The sequence below is a fragment of the Ovis aries genome, chromosome 13 (genome assembly GCF_016772045.2).
Source record: "Ovis aries strain OAR_USU_Benz2616 breed Rambouillet chromosome 13, ARS-UI_Ramb_v3.0, whole genome shotgun sequence".
Taxonomy (NCBI): Eukaryota; Metazoa; Chordata; class Mammalia; order Artiodactyla; family Bovidae; genus Ovis; species Ovis aries.
The window spans coordinates 5,368,084-5,387,879 of record NC_056066.1 but is presented as its reverse complement, the minus strand read 5'-3'; the positions used below and the strand labels follow the sequence as shown (position 1 = coordinate 5,387,879).

The window sequence follows — 19,796 nt, the reverse complement described above, 5'->3', positions numbered from 1 at the left end:
CCACTCATGTGACCCAAAGACTGGTGAGGTTTTGTGGATGGTTCTTATACAGCATCTCATGGCCATAGGTCATTGATTCAAGATTTATATGAAGGACCTGTGAAGCAAGTCTATCACAGCCCTATTTTCATGATAAAAGAAAAAAATTACAGTAAGAGAACTCATCCAACTTCATCAAGGAATCAAATATAATAGCCAGCAAACCTGTTGGTGGGTATTGAAGGAAAAGCTTTATTAACAAGTCTACAAGAACACAAGGGGGCACCTGCCAAGCCAATGATGCTGGTGCTAGCGCGCGCATCACGAGTTGGAGACAAAGCCTGCATCAGCACCTCAGCGTCCTCAGAATCTTCAAAGGCCATGTGGCAGCGTCAGAGGCCTTGGCAGCTGACATCCCTGCAGGGAACTGAAGCAGGCGGACTGCAGACACCCCGTGGTAGCTCAGAGGACTGTGACTGTGAGAACATTGCAGACGAGGCTGGGAGACTGTCAGTGATGAAAGCAGGCACCTTGAAAGGTCCTGCCAAAGAAAGAATGCCTTGAGATGATGTTTTTGACTCTATCTTACTCCACCACCTGGTGTGGACTTGAAAATAATGATTTATAAAAGTCTGAAATTGTTCAATAATTCTCCTTTGCTCTTTCTCAAAACAAAACAAAAACAAAAAACAGCTGGTTAACACTGAAGGGCAAGTTCATTCATCTCTTGCCTCATATGGATACAAGACAATGCACTCACACACAAACTGTCCACCTGCATCCTCTCTGCCTCCCCTTACTCTCCCACACCTCTTAGATCACGTGGTTTTTCATTCCCTGCCATGGCAACTGGAGAAGTGAATTCCTTCCTGAAAGATCATCTCATAAGCCTCATAGTTCCCCTCACTCTGGGACACAGGATTTTATGCAAAGAGTAGAAACTAAAGTTTTTTGCTTCAAGCTACAGTATAGGCAGGGGTATGGTGTTCCCTTCCCTTTAGCAGCAGCAAAAATTAAACTTGTTGTTGCAAAAAGAAAAAATGGCCATAAATTCATTGGACTTCTCAGGTGGTGCTAGTGGTAAGAACCCACCTGCCAATGCAGGAGACATAAGAGACTGAGGCTCGATCCTTGGGTCAGGAAGCTCCCCTGGAAGAGGGCATGGCAACCCACTTTACTATTTTTGCCTGGAGAATCCCATGGACAGAGGAGCCTGGAAGTCAGTAGTTCATAAGGTCACAAAGAGCCGGAGATGACTGAAGTGACTTAGCGCGCGCACACACACACACACACACATACTTACACACACAAATTCATTGCAGATCCTACCATTAAAAGAGAAGTCTATTTCTCCCCTCCTTGAAGCTGGGCTTGGTCATGTGACTTGCTTTGGCCAACAGGATGGGGAGGGAGGTGGGAGGGGGGTTTAGGAGTGGGAACTTATGTACACCCGTGGTGGACTCACGTTGATGTATAGCAAAACCAATACAGTATTGTAAAGTAAAAATAATAATAAGAAGAAGAAGAAAGAAAGAAATAGCAGGTTGAAGGAGCCCAAGCCAGCCTGTCAGAGAAGCCATGTTGGGGAAAACCAAAGAACCCGACCTTCAGTCCACTACCCTCCAGACACATGAGTGAAGGCATCCTTACCCACTCAGTTGTCAGGGTCAGTTCCTACATGAGTGAAGCTTAAGCAAGAGAGGCTGAAGGACGGCCCAGTCTAGCCCAGTTCAAATTGCCAACCCACAAAATTGTGAGCAAATAAATAACTCTTGGCATAAGCCACTAAGTTTTGGAAAAACTTATTTATGCAGCAAATGCTAATGGACACATCACTGAAAACCTTCAGGTATCGGATGTCAGAGGTGAACGGTGCAGTGGGGGGCCACTACATCTCCTCGTATAAGATGAGCTTCCCAAACCACAGTTCAGTTCAATCGCTCAGTTGTATCTGACTCTTTGTGACCCCATGCATCGCAGCACGCCAGGCCTCCCTGTGCATCACCATGTCTTGGAGTTCACTCAGACTCACATCCATTGAGTCCGTGATGCCATCCAGCCATTTCATCCTTGGTCGTCCCCTTCTCCTCCTGCCCCCAATCCCTCCCAGCATCAGAGTCTTTTCCAATGAGTCAACTCTTCGCATGAGGTGGCCAAAGTACTGGAGTTTCAGCTTTAGCATCATTCCTTAACCACAGTAAATCCTAAAGGGGATAGGATGGGAGGATTTATTTCTGTCTCTGTCATCAGAATCTTATTTTAAAAGCCCACGGGGAAAGGAAGATAAAACAAACAACAACCAAAAAATACAAAGTGAAATGAAAATAATAGCTCCTCTCAAACCTTAGAAATGAAACAGGTGTATTTTTCTGCAGAGTAGTTCTGCTTATGTAAACGATGTGGATGGCCATGGTTTTTTTTTTTTTTTTCTTTTTTTTCCTCTTCTTTGGTTAAAAAAAAAAAAATTCAGAATCAAGTTTAAGTCCTAATTCTAAGAAATGATTGGGACTTTCCAGAATTCAATGTACTGGTCATTTACTTATTCGGGTGTGGAGCTTATTTTCCACATATTGTACAAACTTTTACTTCTATTCCACCTCATTTTCACCTTTTTCCAGAATATATTTGCCTTTAAAACATTCCAAATGCCTTTTGAATGAAGACGACGTATGTAACATTTACTTATTGAATTATTTCTATTTTGAATCAGAGGCACACCTTAAATTGAGGTGACCACAACATCCAGTCTTTATTTTCTCTTTCTACTTTTTCCCACGTGGTGATGGAACGAGTGATGGGAAGGGAGGAGGAAGTGGGAAATAGAGGTGGTAAAACATTTTGCAATTTTCCAAGTGCTAGATGTAATCTAAGAGATGTGCATTTTCCATTGAAATAGTTTTCCCCATAACAGTGCACACTCTTATTAGAACCGTATTTTTGCTGACAGAGCCCAGAGTTGCTTCACTCAGCATCCTGCACGTAGAAGAATACACACACACACACACACACACACACACACACACACACACCACATTCATCACTATGCTTTGATTTGCCCAGTCTCTTATTTATTTATTTTTCCGAGATCCATAGCCTTCCTTGTGGCTATCAACATTTCTAAATGATTCTGGGACTGACCGCACTTGCATGAAGTTATTTAAATTTTGATCTGTATCTTTAATCAGGCACATTGCTTTAAATACATTCATTTGAGTAGTGGAGTCAAACGGCTATTGTTGTGTTTTTGGTTTTTTTTTTTCTGTAATGTGAGTAAAAAAAATTAATAGGATTTAGGGATTAGCTTGAATGTCTTCTTTTATGTGACCTAGATAATATAGTGCCTTATTACGACTGCATTGCTGACAATAAAGTATACAGTGTTTGCCAATGAGTTAAAACAATAGCTATATAAATACAAAACATATTATTCATGTCTGTTGTGTATCTAGCCATCCATTATTAATATTAATCATCTTTGCTTTCTTACAGGGAGCTTAAAGTCCCATGTATTTTACAATCAAAACTGTCAAGACTTATAACACTACTCTATGTGATCTCTATAAAATGAGATATAAATGCCAATCAAAGAGGCCGTTGGTTGCTTCATTTATATTCAAACTGCTTCTGACCATAAATTACATTAATAGTTTGTATTCTCCTTACCTTGTCTCAGAAGGAGTTCAAGGCATGTTTGACCCTTTCATTCTTATAACCTTTGCTTGGGGAGAAAGCCACCCTGGCAGGCCCTGGGCTCCCCTTTGCCTCACACACACCCAACAAGGAAAACAGGGCCCTCTCTGCCTCTTTCCTGTACATTCTCAGATTCAAGATCCTGATTCAAGAGGGAGCAATGTGTGACTCAGGGGACACATCTAGGTCACCACCACAATCCTCTCCACCAAATCAGAGCTGTTTGGGGCCATATTTATTGCTTCCCTTTTCTTTGGCAGAGAAGAAAAATTGATAAACACAACATCTATTGAAATATCATCAACCCATCTCAGAGTGGACTCCTTTTGAACTCCTGGAATAATATAATAGATGATGGAGTCCAGGGTACTCCAGCCTAATACCAACTTGTATTCTTTACTGAACGCTATTTGAGCAAAATTCAAGAATATATTAAACTTAGAGCATCTTTTCAGTTCAGTTCAGTTCAGTTGCTCTGTCATGTCTGACTCTTTGTGACCCCATGAACTGCAGCACGCCAGACCTCCCTGTCCATCACCAACTCCTGGAGTACAGCCAAACCCATGTCCATTGAGTCAGTGATGCCATCCAGCCATCTCATCCTCTGTCGTCCCTTCTCCTCCTGCCCTCAATCCCTCCCAGCATCAGGGTCTTTTCCAATGAGTCAGCTCTTCACATCAGGTGGCCAAAGTATTGGAGTTTCAGCTTCAACATCAGTCCTTCCAATGAACACCCAGGACTGATCTCCTTTAGGATGGACTGGTTGGATCTCCTTGCAGTCCAAGGGACTCTCAAGAGTCTTCTCCAACACCACAGTTCAAAAGCATCAATTATTTTGTGCTCAGCTTTCTTTATAGTCTAGCTCTCACATCCATACGTGACCACTGGAAAAACCATAGCCTTGGCTAGACGGACCTTTGTTGGCAAAGTAATGTGTCTGCTTTTTAATGTTTCTGCTGTCTAGGTTGGTTATAACTTTCCTCCAAGAAGTAAGCATCTTTTAATTTCATGGCTGCAATCACCGTTTGCAGTGATTTTGGAGCCCAGAAAAATAAAGTTAGCCACTTTTCCCACTCTTTCCCCATCTATTTGTCACGAAGTGATGGGACTGGATGCCATGATCTCAGTTGAGCTTTAAGCCAACTTTTTCACTCTCCTCTTCCACTTTCATCAAGAGGCTCTTTAGTTCTTCTTCACTTTCTGCCATAGGGTGGTATCATCTGCATATTTGAGGTTATTGATATTTCTCCCGGCATCCTTTACTAATTCATTTTGAAATGTTACTACTCTAGGGACCTCCAGAGAATGCACTAACAAGCACCAGGCAGTGAAACAAGAGAGGTCATTCCTCAAAGACAGCAGAAGCGCCCAATCGACTGCCTGATAATACATGAAGTGTCTTCCTGCTTTCTTCCCATTTCTTAAGACATCTATTATCTGAATTGTGAACACTGAACCACGCTGGGGGAAAGCCACCTTCCACCCGACCTATAGGTCAATCCCTTCAGACGACAAATGACAGAGGGACGATCAGGCCAGCGCCCAGAGGTTCACTGTCAGAGCCCTGTCGATTCTCCTGGGCATCCCCCACCACGTCTCCTCTTTCTCTTCTGATAACTCCCTGGCTCTAATTGGAGGCAGGAGCAGCACTGTTAGTACAGAATTTAATATCAATACTGCCTGGCACTGTTCTATTGTAGATGAGGAGAGATTCCTGGCACTGTACTTGAGACCAAAGAAAATGAGAAGAAATAATCACTCCTGCCTTGTCTTATGTTTTATGAGGGTAGTTGTTCACTAATTTACTCCAACAAACATTTACTGGGTCCGTACTATGTGCCAGGCACTCTTCCAGTTTGGGGAAAAAGAGCAATGAACAAAACAGACAGAAACCCCTCCCTTAATGGAAGTTTAAAATGTGAGGAGAGGAACAGTACAAAAATTGAATAAATAAGTAAAACATACAGTATGTAAATGGTGTTGTGTTCTATTGAGGAAAAGAAAGCAGGGGATGGATTAGGACATGGGTTTTCATTGGCACTGGACACTCAGGGAAGATCATGCAGTGGAGAAAATATTTGGGTCAAGCACCCAAGTTGTTGATGAAGTGAGGCATGTGCTTATCCAGGGGAAGAGCAGTATATTAATAAACAGAAAGCAAACGCCAAGCACTGAGACGGAACCCATCTGGCATGGTGCAGGAACAGCCCAGGTTTGGTGGGCCTCAGTAGGGAGGGGCCAACACCAAGGCTCTCACAAGTGCAGAGCGGGCCATTTGTCCAGAGGGGCCATGATCAGGGACGTGTATGACCCACGGTCATCCGGGATGAGCCGCTCTGCCACCATATTTTCACATTCTTTCGTGTTAAACTCAGTAATCCCCTGCTTCTTTGAGATGTGGATCTTCTGGTGGCCAGGTAACTTGAACTTGACCCTGCAAAGGGACTCAATCATGTGCCCCTTGTTCTGCAGCCTGGTGCAGACGGATGTTACTAACCAACCACTGTGGCCCCTGGGGGCTTTACAAAGGCACTGCACAAACCTGTCTCCAGTCTAGCATGGAGACAGCACGCTAGTCACAGGCCAGTCATGAATGTCCACTGGAAAGAACCATCTCTGGCGTTCCTTAGCACAACCTACATAGGCAAAATATACCACCAAGGAGGCAGCTGTTTGCAGCCATTGCACACAGCGTCCCCACAGCCCAGGTTGGATATTGCAAAGACGGCCACTGTGACAGTCCCCTCCCGCGGGACCTTCCAGACCCGTGACATCTCTGTCCATTGAGAGTCTTTGTCTCCTCCCCTTGAACCCAAATTAGCTTTTATGATTGCCCTGACTTGTAGCTTATGGCTTGTCTGACAGAAGTGATGCTAGGTGACTTCCAGGCTTGGGCATAAAAGGCAGAACAGCTTCTGCTGAGCTCTCTTTCTTGGATGTTGGAAACAGTTCCAGCCACCATGATGTGAGGAAGCCGGGCCGCAGGAAGCCCGGCCACCGGAAGCCGAGCATCCAGTGGACAGCACAGCCCGGGTGAGGAGCGGAAGCAGCTGCTCCAGACCCAGAGCCGAGCCCCTCACCTCACCCTGTGAACAGCAGCGCTGAACCTTCTCCAGGGACCCCAGAGCAAACTGCAGGGCTGTGAGCAAAATGAATGATTGTTGTCATTTTCAACCATTCTGTTTTGGGGTAGTCAGGGGGCTGGGTGGCCAGAGTGAAGTAGGCAGTGGATTAGGATACAGTTAAGGGACGGAACGGGCCCATCTTTGGGGGCTTTATACACACCATGGCAGATGCTCTGCCTTTCACTCTAACGGGAAAGCCACCAGGCTGACACACAGACGCTGGTCACTGTCTCTGTCCTCGATGCCATCAAGAAGACAATGTCCAGTGGGTACACGGCTCCTTCCTTCGGACAGAGAGTCCTTCCAAGAGAAGGAGCCTTCCTTTTGCAGGCAATATTTTGCACTCACAGTGACAAACTCACTCAGAGACGGATCTGACCTTCCCATTTCCTGCCACAAAATTGCAATAGCTGCCTCTATGGTAAGCACCAACCCTCCGTGTCACTGGGAGACTTCAACCTCAAAACCCATTTAGGTTTTAGCCAACTTAGACCCATAGATGCCCAAGTGGGCTGAGACAAAGAGTGCTTCCCACTGCGGCTTCTGGAGGTTGTTCTCTCTCTGGCTCAATAAGCCTCTCCATCAGCAGACTTTGGAGGACTGCAGTGTGGCCCACCTGGCATGGAGACATTTGCTTCATCATGTGGGAGGGCAGGTAAGTGCAGTCCCAGCAACAGAGTATTTTTCAATGCTGAAAGGCTCAGAAAGAGGAGCACTGAAAGAAACCATCCCTCTTTTAAAAAACTGAAGTACAATTGATTTACAATATTGTGTTGGTTTCATAAAAGAATTCATCCTTGCTGACATCTTCGACAGGTTAATGCACCCGTGTGAGGTGCAGTATGTGCTATCTTCGGGGCTGATTTTATAAGCTTGCTCAGTTTGGTAAGTTTGTAAAATTGACCAGCCTCCCCAAAATGGGGCAGGTGAAACCCTGGGATGATGGCAGCCATGATGAGTCTGGAGGCAGAGTGCCTACCACTCCGGAGTCACACAGGGGCTAGGATCCTGGCTGGCCCAGCGTGGGACAATGCTGAGGATTCTTTATTGAGCTCCAGAATGAGCCAAAATAAACTCTCTTCTACTGAGTTGTTGAGTATGAGGCAACTGCTAAGAGTGATCAGTTTCCACACATTACGTTCTGTTCCTGGGCAGATTCAAAGGGAACATTTGGGTAGGTGGATGAGCAACAAGATTCAACAAAAACACCCTTAAGATTAGGCTAGTCAGGAAGAAATAACTTCTGTTCTTGTCATTTTATTTGTGTTAACCAGTTCATCCAGTGGTAGTTTGTGAGATGCTGAGTAGTATTTTGGATAAATGTCTTGGAGAGTTGCCTTGAGAACCTTAATATTCTCAACCACACTGGCATGAAGGAAGGTTGTACTGCCACTGAAAGACATGCCAGACCATTAGAAGAGTGATGACACACATTTCAGCTTGGGATTTGCTCCCATAAATTTGAGGTCATATCATTTCATCAGAGGGATGTTAAGCCTTTCTTAAGACAACCAGTCAAAGAAAGCGAGAACTAGAGGGTCCCTTCCAGATGTCCTCCTCATTTCACAGGTGAGAATCCTGAGTCCCAGAACAGATAAATGCCTTAGTTAAGGTCCTTAGCTGTTTGGAGGTCAATAGTCATACAGTTTAAGTCCTAGGATTTGGGCCCTTTAATGTTACTGCAGTTGCTGATAGCAGAAGCCAGTTACTCCAACATCATGCAGCATCAGCACCTGGTATACAAAAGGCAACACATAATGGTGCCCTCCCCACATAAGGCTGTGAGATCTTTGATGGCAGGGTTAGGTCTTGTTTATGCTCAACTCCCCAGTGCCTTCCCACAATAGGGGATCCTTTGTAATAGATAAGTGGACAGAAATTGGATTCCTGACACACTCAAAATGTTAATTTTTTGTTGTTTCTCATTGTTGGAATACGAATTTATTAAGTATTCATTGCCCATTCTTTCTCACTCATTCAGTAGATGTGGCTGAGCATCTTCTATGTGCTCAGTAAGGTGGATACAGTGGGCAAAGCAGATGGAACCCCTGGTCTTGTGGAGCTGACACGCCTATCACTGTGTCCAGCGATAACTGAGCAGCCAAATGGTCAACTTGCCTTGATACACCAGATTCACCAGTCAATCAGATGGGCCAGCTTAGATACTTTAAAAAGCTAGACAGCTGTTCAAGACAGAATGGCGTCATTGGGTTCAGATAATAAGTTTTATGGCTGTTCAAAGGATGGAAGGATTGGTGTAGCCAAAACAGTTTTAGGAGACCCCCCAAAGACTGTTTAGAGTAGTTTCTTGAGAATATGGCAGGATTCAAAAGATAGGGAGAAGAGAAAGCGGATGGCCTGCCAGGGAGGTGAAGGAAGAGACAAGAACAACGTGAGTGTGATTAATGGGCCAAGGACGATTCTAGTCCAGCCAGATTCTCGGTCAGAGAAAGCGACACTGAGAAATGTCGCGCCAGATGGTGGAGGCACCAGTGAGAGGAAAACCCAAAGAAAAACAATTTCTTTAATATGCACTTTGAAAACTGGCTGGGGAGTGAGTGACAGGTCTTCTGCGGGTATATAATCTACCTCACTGTGTTTCTATCCTGGTTGAAGGTATACAGGAAATTACTCTTCCATTATCTTTCCATCCTCTTCAGAGCAACACCTCTTCAGGGAAGGAAACCTGCAAAACTACAGTCATTAGAATGGATTGTCAAAACATAAGAGATCAAATGTCCACTTTCTTAGAACATACCCCAGATGTTCATACTTCATAATTAATACTCCACAGCTAATACTTTAGAAAATAGATTTCAACTATGTGCTTTCACTTGTCCATCTATTTGTGGATCTAATGTCTGCAATTCGAGTCCAGAGCACAAATATAATAGAAGTGAATTCGACATTTAAAAGTAGAGATAGGGACATATTATATGTAAATATACATATGCCATAGCTATAGGCCAAACTTCAACTACTATAATGAAGAGGTGTAGAATGAGGTGGGGGGCGGGGGGGGACAATGGACAGATCTGTGATGAAATATCAAACTCTTAAATTAACCACTTTGACAAATCAGTTGTTCTCCCATAAAGTTATGGGTTCTATCTAATTAACAGATCCAATGCACTCTTGGCCTCAATTATTGGCTTCCTTACAAGGAAACATACATGGCCCTCAAACATTCTGTTCTCCTCCTGCTCTGACTCCAGGCCAGCTCTGTGACTTGTGTTGGCCAACAGAACATGTTAGCATGAAGCCCTATTAGTTCTGAGCCTGGAACTTGAGGGATTTGTGTATTTCTGCTCTGTTTCTTGGATCTCTGGCAAGCCACGATCTGAACACACCAGAGGAGGAAAGACTCCATGGAGCAGAGCTCAATTGTCCAGCCTTGGCTCCCTTAGATCAGTCAGCAGCTAGCAGACCCTCAGCCATGTGAGAACCTGGCCAAGATTATCAGAACCACCTCAAGACACAGCTGGCCCCAGATGCATGAGTAAGCCCAGCCTAGATCAGAAATACCATCCAGCTGATCCTCAGATTCAGAAGGTCTAGTAACAAAAGTCTTGTTTTAGTCCACTGAGCTTTAAGTAGACTGTTGAGTAGTAATAACTCTCTGATAAAGACTAGTTCCTGGCTGTACATAAGAGCCTCCCAAGAGTTTTAAAAATATACCAATCACTTCTCTTTATGCTGAAATTCTGTTTAATTTACCTAGATATTCTTCTATTTTGTTGTATTTAAGTTTCTCAGGTTTCTAACATGCAGCCAGAGTCAAAATGACCTGGCTAGAAATTTGCTTCCTCCAACTTCTCCAAATATTAAAAATCCAGGTGAGTAGGTCTTTCTTGTCTTGGGTCTGGATGATACTAAAGTGTGTTTGCTCTTGCACATGGTATCACTGAGAACAAGGCAAATCTGTCTTCCTACATGCAGAATGGTCCTCTACATGTCCATCAGTCTGTACAGGCAAGAAGACAGTGATTTTTGTCCAGTATCCAGGACTATCACTTATGGGATGGTTGAGAGAATTCATCCCCCAGAGGCAGCCCCTACCTTCCCTTTGGAAGCTGGTTTAAACAGATATAAACAATTTTGCTATTGTACCTAATATTTAGATCAGGCTGTGAATCTGGCAAAACGAGGCACAAAGGGAAGGTAACATCTGTAGGTCACTGGGGAGTATGGGAGGGACTGTTAGACAGTTTTTATGTTCTAATTAAGGATGCATCAGAGAGTTGCTCTGTGACATTATGTGACCAACCGGGAGGAGGGAGCTTGATAGAGAGCATTTTATTTGAGTAAGATGGCATCATCGACTCAGTGGACATGAGTTTCTCAGAACAAACTCTGGGAGATAGTGAAGGACAGGGGACCCAGGTGTGCTGCAGTCCATGGGGCTGCAGAGTCCGACAGCACTGAGTGACTGAACAACAACAAGATCCACGTGGCAGATCCCTTGGTGCCTCCCTTCCCTGGGCGGGTGTGCCCCACCCCAGCTGTGGCACTGTTGGCTGCTGGTGACTCACACCTGCCCCCTTCGGCAGAGAATGGCCTGCACCAGCCAGAAGCTGCCTGCCCGGAAATACCTGAGAGGTTCCCGCCGCTCCCTTCTGACCCTGGGGCAACCCACAGCTGGCTAAGACACAGGGTCCAGAAGCTTCTTCAGGCAGAACAGCCCTCACCGGCCGTTTGCTTTCTGGAACTCCCCTGGGGTCAGCTGAGGCTCAGTCTTCATGGAAAGCCTGCATCGATGACTTCTCTTGCCCTATCCTTCCTTTCTCCTGTTGTTCTTTCTCCCTCAAAAAGTCACCTGTCCCATAATCCTTTTCTCAGCTCAGCTTCTAGGGATGCCAGCTGAAGAACATCTTGTTGTGAGTGGCTCAGTCATGTCAGACTCTTTGTGGCCCCACGGTCTGCAGTACGCCAGGCTTCCTGGTCCTTCATTGTCTCCCTGAGTGTGCTCAAACTCATGTCCATTGTGTCGGTGATGTCATCCAACCATCTCATCCCCTGTCATCCCCTTCTCCTCCTGCCTTGAATCTTTCCCAGCATCAGGGGCTTTTCCAGTGAGTCAACTCTTCGCACCAGGTGGTCAAAATATTGGAGCTTCAGCTTCAGCATCAGTCCTTCCAATGAATATTCAGTTTGATTTCCTTTAGGGTTGACTGATTTGATCTCCTTGCAGTCCAAGGGACTCTCAAGAGTCTTCTCCAATGCCACAGTTCAAAAGTACATCTGCTTCCCTGAAAAGTCTCTAGCTGCCCATCAGGAGGGCTATCAGTATCCATCAAATCCTATTCCCTCCCACTGGTTCCAAGTACCTACACTCTAAATATCAGCTTCTCAAGTCACATATCTCACTCTGAACACTAGCTTCTCAAGTCGCAGGGATGGTGCTGCGTGGCCATTTTCTTCAGTACCTTAAAAGGTCTCTTTTTCTACTAATGCTTCTCTGACTTCATGCATCCCAGGAAACCTCCATCTTGGGCAGGACTCTGGTGAAACATCTCTGCCTTATTGTTCCACATTTTTCTAGAAAACACTCAAGGTTAAAATGGAGCTCTATTTCCTCCAGGAAATCTTCTCCCCAATTCCAGCCCACATGGATCTCTTTTTCATCTTTTTATTCACTTAAAGTCTGTGCAGGCTATTTCGCTCCTGAAAGAACTCTCTATGTGCTGGCTTTAAGCACAAAATGTGCCTTCCTCTTTGGTTTTATTCATTTGTCTTGTCTTTCCAGCAAAACGGAAGGTCCTCAGTTATAGGGAATGTATCTTTCTTATAATTTCATAGGCCATAGTACCTTGTTTTGCAGATATATATTAACTGATTAGCTAAAAAATGAAAAGCCTACAATTACACTTATGTTCCATAGTGCAAGGTGTGCATCTAACCTTACCACAAGAGCATAGAAAAGGTTAACTACATAGTTGGGAGCTGCCATTTCAGAATATCACATCTTTAAGAATGATATTCTGTATAATAAGAGCCCAATAGTGGGAAATGCCAAAATGCCAATTTCCCAGTTAATTGTGAGGATAGATACATTTTTTTCTCCCTTGCAAAAGTTGCCGCTGTTTCACATAATGACTTTAACTGTAATGGAAATGAGGCTGGACAAATCAATTTTTAGCCCTTAGCAAGTTAAGTTTGTCAATACAGAATGTAAACAGCAATAGAGACTGGTAGTTAACACTATCATTTTAATCTAATATTATAATAACTCTCCTTTCTCTTTCCCAATTAAATTCAAAATTTTTTTTAATTAAGATGATTTATACCACTAGAATAAAGGCCATTTTTAGACCATGTACTCTAAGCCTTCATTATGCAAAATGATTTAAAATTTCAATTTAAATTTTGTAAGTAACAAAATATATAAATGGAGCCCACATATCAAAAGGGAGCTTTAAATTCTTCCCCCAATTTTCATGCTATAGATTTTAAATCATGGCAATACATTTCAGTGAGTATTTTAACCTTAAATTTAAGTGCATTTATTAGAAATGAAGACATGTTACATGAATGAAAGGGTAAAAAGGTAACTGAGTTGTACTCATCTGAAGGTCAGTCTTCCACCTGAAATCTCACCTATTTGGAAACCAGAAGATACAGTGAGCAGCCCAAAGTCAGTTTACAAAATGATAGAGATTGAGAGAGAGGAAAGGAGGAAATCAGGGGAAGGAAGGATGGAGGCAAGGAAGAAGGGAGGGAGGAAAGATAAAATGAAGTAAAGAGAGAGAGGCAGGAAAGAGGGAAAAATAAGTAAAGATGGAGTCACTCTGGGTTGTTGAAACAACTGTGATAAAGTACAAATGCTGAAAGTCATGGTTTAACAGCTGGGTCCTCAGTTCACCCTGAGCCTATTGACATATATTGCATAGGGTTGTTCCATCCTTGGTTATCTAATTTACCAGCCTCTGCAGATTAAAATCAGCACTTTGTTAAGGGAAGAGAGCTGCAGGAGGCTAGCTACCTATAAAGTCATAACCAGAAGCCAGAGAAAAGAGAAAAACACAGCAGGATGCAGAGAGTGTTGTTTGTTATGGCAGTTGTGAATCATCAAGAAAAGACAAGTTTAGTTCTGGCTTTTTGTGTTGAAAGGCACAGAAGTGAGTAATATGTTTTTGCAAGACTTTCAACAAATGCTTCAAAAACCTGTCATGCCCTATAAGGAAAAGCTGTGAAAATCTGAAGCATTCATGAATGTTTAGAGCTACCTTGAATCTATGGGTCAGTTTCCAGTTCAGGTACTCTGACCTAGGTTTCTCATAAACTGAAAATATGTCCCCCAAATAGACTTCCTATTAGAACTAAAGAAGTTTACTTGCAGACTTCAGTGGCAGTCCAGTGGTGAAGACTTTGCCTTCCAAAGCAGTGGTGCCATCCCTGGTCGGGGAGCCAGGATCCCCCAGGCCTCAGGGCCAAAAAAAAAAAAAAAAAAAATAGAACAGAAGCAATATTGTAACAAATTCAGTAGAGACTAAAAATAGTCCACATCAGAAAATCTTTTTTAAAAAAGTTTTTTTTTTGCTTGGAAGATAGGATAACTAAAATTATTAAGAATAACACATTACTCAAGGTGGAAGGGGCAGCAAAAGATGCAATATGAGGAAAACTAACCAGAAGAAGGAAATAGCAGCCTACTCCAGTACTCCTGCCTGGAAAATTTCATGGATGGAGGAACCTAGTAGGCTACAGTCCATGGGGTCACAAAGAGTCAGACACGACTGAGCGGCTTCACTTTCACTTTTCACTTTTTCAAGGTCACAAGAAAGATATGGTTGCATCTTCGGTCAGTCAATGTGGGTGACGTGGGGACCTCAGAAGCAGTTGGGTTGAACTGAGAAAAATAGAATAAGAAATAGATTCTTACCCCAACTTAAACCCAAGAACTATCTATCTAAATTGGATTAGTTTGTCTTAGGTCTCCCTAATCTAAATGATCATAGTCTCTAAAATAATGGAACCCTGCTCTCCATCCATCCATGACCCATCAACTGTAGCCATGCCACAGGTGGAAAAGAAGGAAACAGTGGCTACAACCTGAACAAAAAGCACTTTTAAAGACATGAAGGCACTGGAGTGCTTGGTAAGGCTGTAGCTAATTGGGGGAGGACAAGCCGGGCAGGTAAGAGTTACAGGTGTGTGTGCCATGGTGTGGCTATGAGGGTCACTAAGCAGATAGATTTTGCTGGATTTGGTACCCGACGGAACAGAAGCCAAAGGGTAAGAGATGAGAGCAGGTAGCCACTGAGCCTCCAGCTTGGCTGCCTGGGATCAAAGCACTGTTAGTAGACACAGGAAGGGAAGATCAGGTGGCAGTGCTGAGAGCAGTCTACACAGGAGACTCTGGGAGGTGTATTCAGGAGAGCGCTCCAGAAGGCAGTTTGAAAAATCAGTGTCAAGCTCTTGGGAAAGGCCTTGAACTGGGTATCATTGCCTAGATGTGATCAACTGAGTTCCAGTGCAGGTGACTTCAAAAATGGTCAACAGACCAGCGGCAGCATCTGCAAGAAGATAAAAAATGTACTTTTTCTCTTTTTTATTGAACTATAGTTGACTTACAGTGTTGTGTTAGTTTTAGGTATATAGCAAAGTAATTCAGTTATATATCCATGTGTAAATATACATATTTACACACACACACATATATACATCTCCTTTTTCAGATTACTTTCCATTATAGGTTACAAGATATTGAGTATAGTTCCCTGTGCTTTACAACAGGTCCTTGTTGTTTACTTATTTTATCTTACATATACTAGTGTATATATGTTAACCCCAAACTCATAATTCATCTCTCCCCCCTCCCCAGAAATGCACTTTCTTAAGCTGTACCTCAGATCCACTGAGCCAGAATCTCTGAGATGTATTTTAGCAGACTCTGCAGATGATTTTTTATGCACTAAAGTTTGAAAAGCACTGGATGAGAAGAGTGGATGAGATCATGGAAGGAGAAAGTATACATCCGAAAGGAAAGAAAGTTTGCACATTGGACAATTCCTTTAAGGAGCTGAAAAGCAGGAAAAAAACAAACAAAAGGCCATGCCTCCCCCAATAAAAACACCATAGAAAGACTTTCAAAGGAGCATGAGAAAAATTATGGTGCATTTGAATACAAAAATCATGGAAAGATAAAATGATGTGTGCACTTATTTTCGGCCCTCTGATATACTGTTAAAACTCTGAGTGATGGGACCAGTTAGGGGTATGGTAATATTTAGAGTCAATAGCTCCTAGAATAATCTATTTATTGTTGACAAATCAAGCCTTTCCTATACTAAATAGGGCTGTGGTCACTTTTGGATAAAATGCACTCACTGATGGTTTTTATAGCACTAAGAATGGTGATATTCTAGCAGAGTAGGAGATTTTTCAGCTGCATTTGGCTTTTCTGCCAAGAACATGTGTCTTTAATCCCACGCTCAAATAGACAAATCATTCATCTAAGAAGCTGTAGCACAGTAAACACAGGAAATTTGCAGTGGGTCCCCGAAGGAAGAAACAAAAGAGCTGACTGATCTTGCTCACCTGTAATTTATCAATTTTATGATTTCTCACACAAATATTGAATTAGAGCATTTTAATAACTTTCCTTGAGCAAATGAATTTCTCTCAAATGTTGACTCATAACAGGCACAGAACAAGTTCTCTGTGGTCCCTGATGCTGAAAGAAAATTACTTCCAGCAATTATAGCTCAGTTTAATGATAGCATTTAGTGGACACACCATCATCTGAGCAATGACAAAGCCATCCAGAAAGTACTTGTTTCACAGAGCTCTGGACTAGACTCAGCTCCTAATTCCGGAGTGAAGGTGCCTGGCTTTTGTACAAGTCTGTGACTGGCATCCTTGAGGCCAACAATTGGCTTCCCTAAACTGATGTGGTTAGGGGACATGTCAGTAGGGTGGGCAGCCAAGCCGAGTTTATTTTTACTTCACTACAGACATTTTTCATTTCCATTCAATGGCTGAAGAGGTCTTTGTTCACTGAACGAATCCTTTCTAGCAGCCCCTGTGCTCACTGGCTTCACGTCATAATTAGACATACTGTGGTTGGTAAAAGCCTCATTTAAGTAGATAGCATGCTGATGCTAATAATGTACACACAAAAAGAGAGAGATACTGATAGACAAATTCAAATTCAACACTCACTGTGTGACCTTGGCTGAGTCACTTTTCTAGAGAAGCCTCAGTGTCTTGATCTGAAAAATGGGAATAAAAATTCCATTTCCAAACAAGAGTGTTTTATGGATTAAGCGAGATGTTGTATATATAATGTTTAGTATTCAATAAAGGATAGACTCGTATTATCTAGTACAGAGTCCATATGTTAGTGTGCAAATTGCATAATTGGAAATATGGCTCTGGATCCAAATTCTGTCTCTTCCACTTATGGGTTAGGATTTCTTGGTTAAGTTTCTTGACTCTCTGGTTTCCCTTCTATTCACTGGCAAAATGAAGGGGATGAGTTGTAATATTTTTAAATTCCTTTTATCTTACAAATTTCATACACCCAGGCCCTGGTGGCTCAGATTGTAAAGAATCTGCCTGCAAAGCAAGAGACAAGGGTTCAACCCCTGGGTCGGGAAGATCCCCTGGAGAAGAAAATGGCAGCCCACTCCAGTATTCTTGCTTGGAAAATCCCATGGATGGAGGAGCCTGGCTGGTGACAGTCCATGGGGTCGCAAAGAGTCCGATATGACTGAGCAACTAACACTTTCACTTTCAGGCACTTTACCAATTGCCCTGAGATTCGTACATTCAAAATTAATAATAAAATGGACTCTAATGTACAAATCATATAAAAGATTTTATAGATATGCCTCCATTTCTCTGAATTTCCAAAGTAAGCTATTTGAGTGAAGTAATACATCCAAACAGAAAAATGACAAATTAAAAATTTCACAAAATGTAACCATGTTATCATCACCCAAATCAAGGACTAGAACTTAACCTGTACCCCAGAGCCTCAGACCACTATATTCTGTGAAAGAATATCTATGAACTACATACAAGGAACAGTATGTAGCCTTTCTAATGAAAACAAAAACAGTGCCAACCACCATCAAAATTAAGTTTTAAAAAGAGCCAGGTGGATATATAAGGTATTTGGGATGAGAATAATGAAAAGCTGAATCAAGATAAGTAATCTCAACATTAAAATCTAACACTACCCGTGGTGGATTCATGCCAATGTATGGCAAAACCAATACAGTATTGTAAAGTAAAATAAAGTAAAAATAAAAATTTTTTTAAAAAAAGCATGCAGAGACAAAAATAAATAAATAAATAATAAAAAATAAATAAAATAAAATCTAACACTAACTTCTAACATCTTAATTATGTCCATACAAACTTGGTCAGTAGAAAAAATCCAAATGTAATATACTATTCAGAAGAAGCCAGATTTCTTTAGATGATCATTCCCAGCCCTGGTTTCTGAGGTCTCTCCCCTGAGCCTTCCGGGGCTCTAGCCAATTGCTTGAATTTTTGCAGTTTGCTTCTCAGATTTGCAGTGCTTTTCCCTGGCTGTTGGTAGAGAGCGTTTCAATACAGGCAGACCTGTGTACATTTGGAAATGGCAGTCAGCATGCTGAAATGTAGCTTCCCTCTGGCGGCATCATTACATATACCTATCTGCTGAGTTCCAGAGGATAATTCTGTATGCATGCACACTTTTCCTTCTACCATATACTAGCTTTAAACATCAGCAGGCTCCATTAAAGTCACAATAATATTCTCCCAAGCTTGACATCTAAAGCCATGTGTAAGAGAAATTATTTTATAGGAAGTGCAAACTCCCTTGCTTTTTTACTTTTGCTTTAGCTTAAAAAAATTTTTTTAAAAGAGAGAGAAAGTTTTAGATGATATTGACAATTTGAAAAAGATTTGGGTTCTCTGAGAATTGTCATTTCTTTGAATTTTGGACAGAAAAGATGAAATACTTTTGATTTTATTTATTGTGCTCAATCACATTGGTGCCGCTGCCAGAGCTATAATAACTCAGGGAACTCAAAACAGAGGGAGAGAGGAAGGAAGAGGAGAAAGGGGAGAGACAGGAGGAAGAATTCAAATAGGGATGTTTGCAGGGGCCAGTGCAGGGCTTCGTGGCCCCAGGGAGGCCATGATATAATTCATCATTTGAATTATCATCCAATATATTTTCATTCCCAGTGACTCTCACACCCCCTCCCGCCAACTTCCCTCCCACTGATGCTGAGGCTTTCTTTGCTTGGGGTGGAGCAGAGTCCAGGGAAGAATAAAGAACTCAGTCCTCAGGTTCAGGTGCCAAAGTTGGCTCAGAAAGCCCATTTCAGAGAGAAAAAAAGATTAGTTATTAAAACCAAAGCTTTCATTTGCAAACCCAGAGAAGTTATTTATATATGTGTGTATATGTATATATATATATATATGAAAGCTTGGCAGGCTCAAGGAGAAAAAGGAATATTTTTACTTTTGTTTGTTTTGCTAAGCAAAAGCTAGAGAATTGGGAGGATTCAGAATTGGGTGTGAGTGACTTGGGGCATTTCCTGGACTGAAAGGAGCCTTCCTGGGCTGGGGGCGGGTGGAAGACCCAGAGGCAGCCTGTCGGCCGAGGAGAGGTGCCTGGGATGAGGCTTTCCTAGGGGCTCCCACAATTTGTAGGGCAGCCTAGGGATGACAGGCAAGCCCTGTTCAGGCAGAAAGATCAAGAGTTCCCACCTCAACCTACGTCCACTCCCCCTATACATGGCACAAGGAGGTCCAGAAAGTTCTGAGAGTGGAATAGGACCCCAATCCTCAAAGAAGCGCACAAGGCAGACGTTCCCCTGAAGCAGTGCCCGGGACGGACAGGAGCAGTGGCCCCAGAGCAGGGGCTGTGGGGCGGAGGTGGGGATAGACGGTGGGCACTGGAGGACAAGCACGGATGGCATCCCTTCTTCTCATTCCGGATGCACAGCCGCCTCGAAACGAAGCGAGGAAGGAGCCCTGTGGAGGCAGACAACAGCC

General features: G+C 42.9%; 1 long non-coding RNA gene and 1 pseudogene across 1 annotated transcript in view; both read right to left on the bottom strand.

Moving 5' to 3' along the window:
- Positions 1-211: 211 nt before the first annotated feature.
- Positions 212-19,796, bottom strand: part of LOC105616637 (uncharacterized) — a 35,533-nt gene continuing 15,948 nt past the window's right edge. Inside the window, exons 4-5 of the long non-coding RNA XR_001435488.4 lie at positions 1,072-19,775; positions 212-520 (exon numbers count right to left, since the gene is read on the bottom strand). This is a non-coding gene — a long non-coding RNA (uncharacterized LOC105616637). The remainder of the gene's footprint in view (positions 521-1,071; positions 19,776-19,796) is intronic.
- LOC114117646 (small nucleolar RNA SNORA70) lies at positions 6,278-6,391 on the bottom strand (annotated as a pseudogene).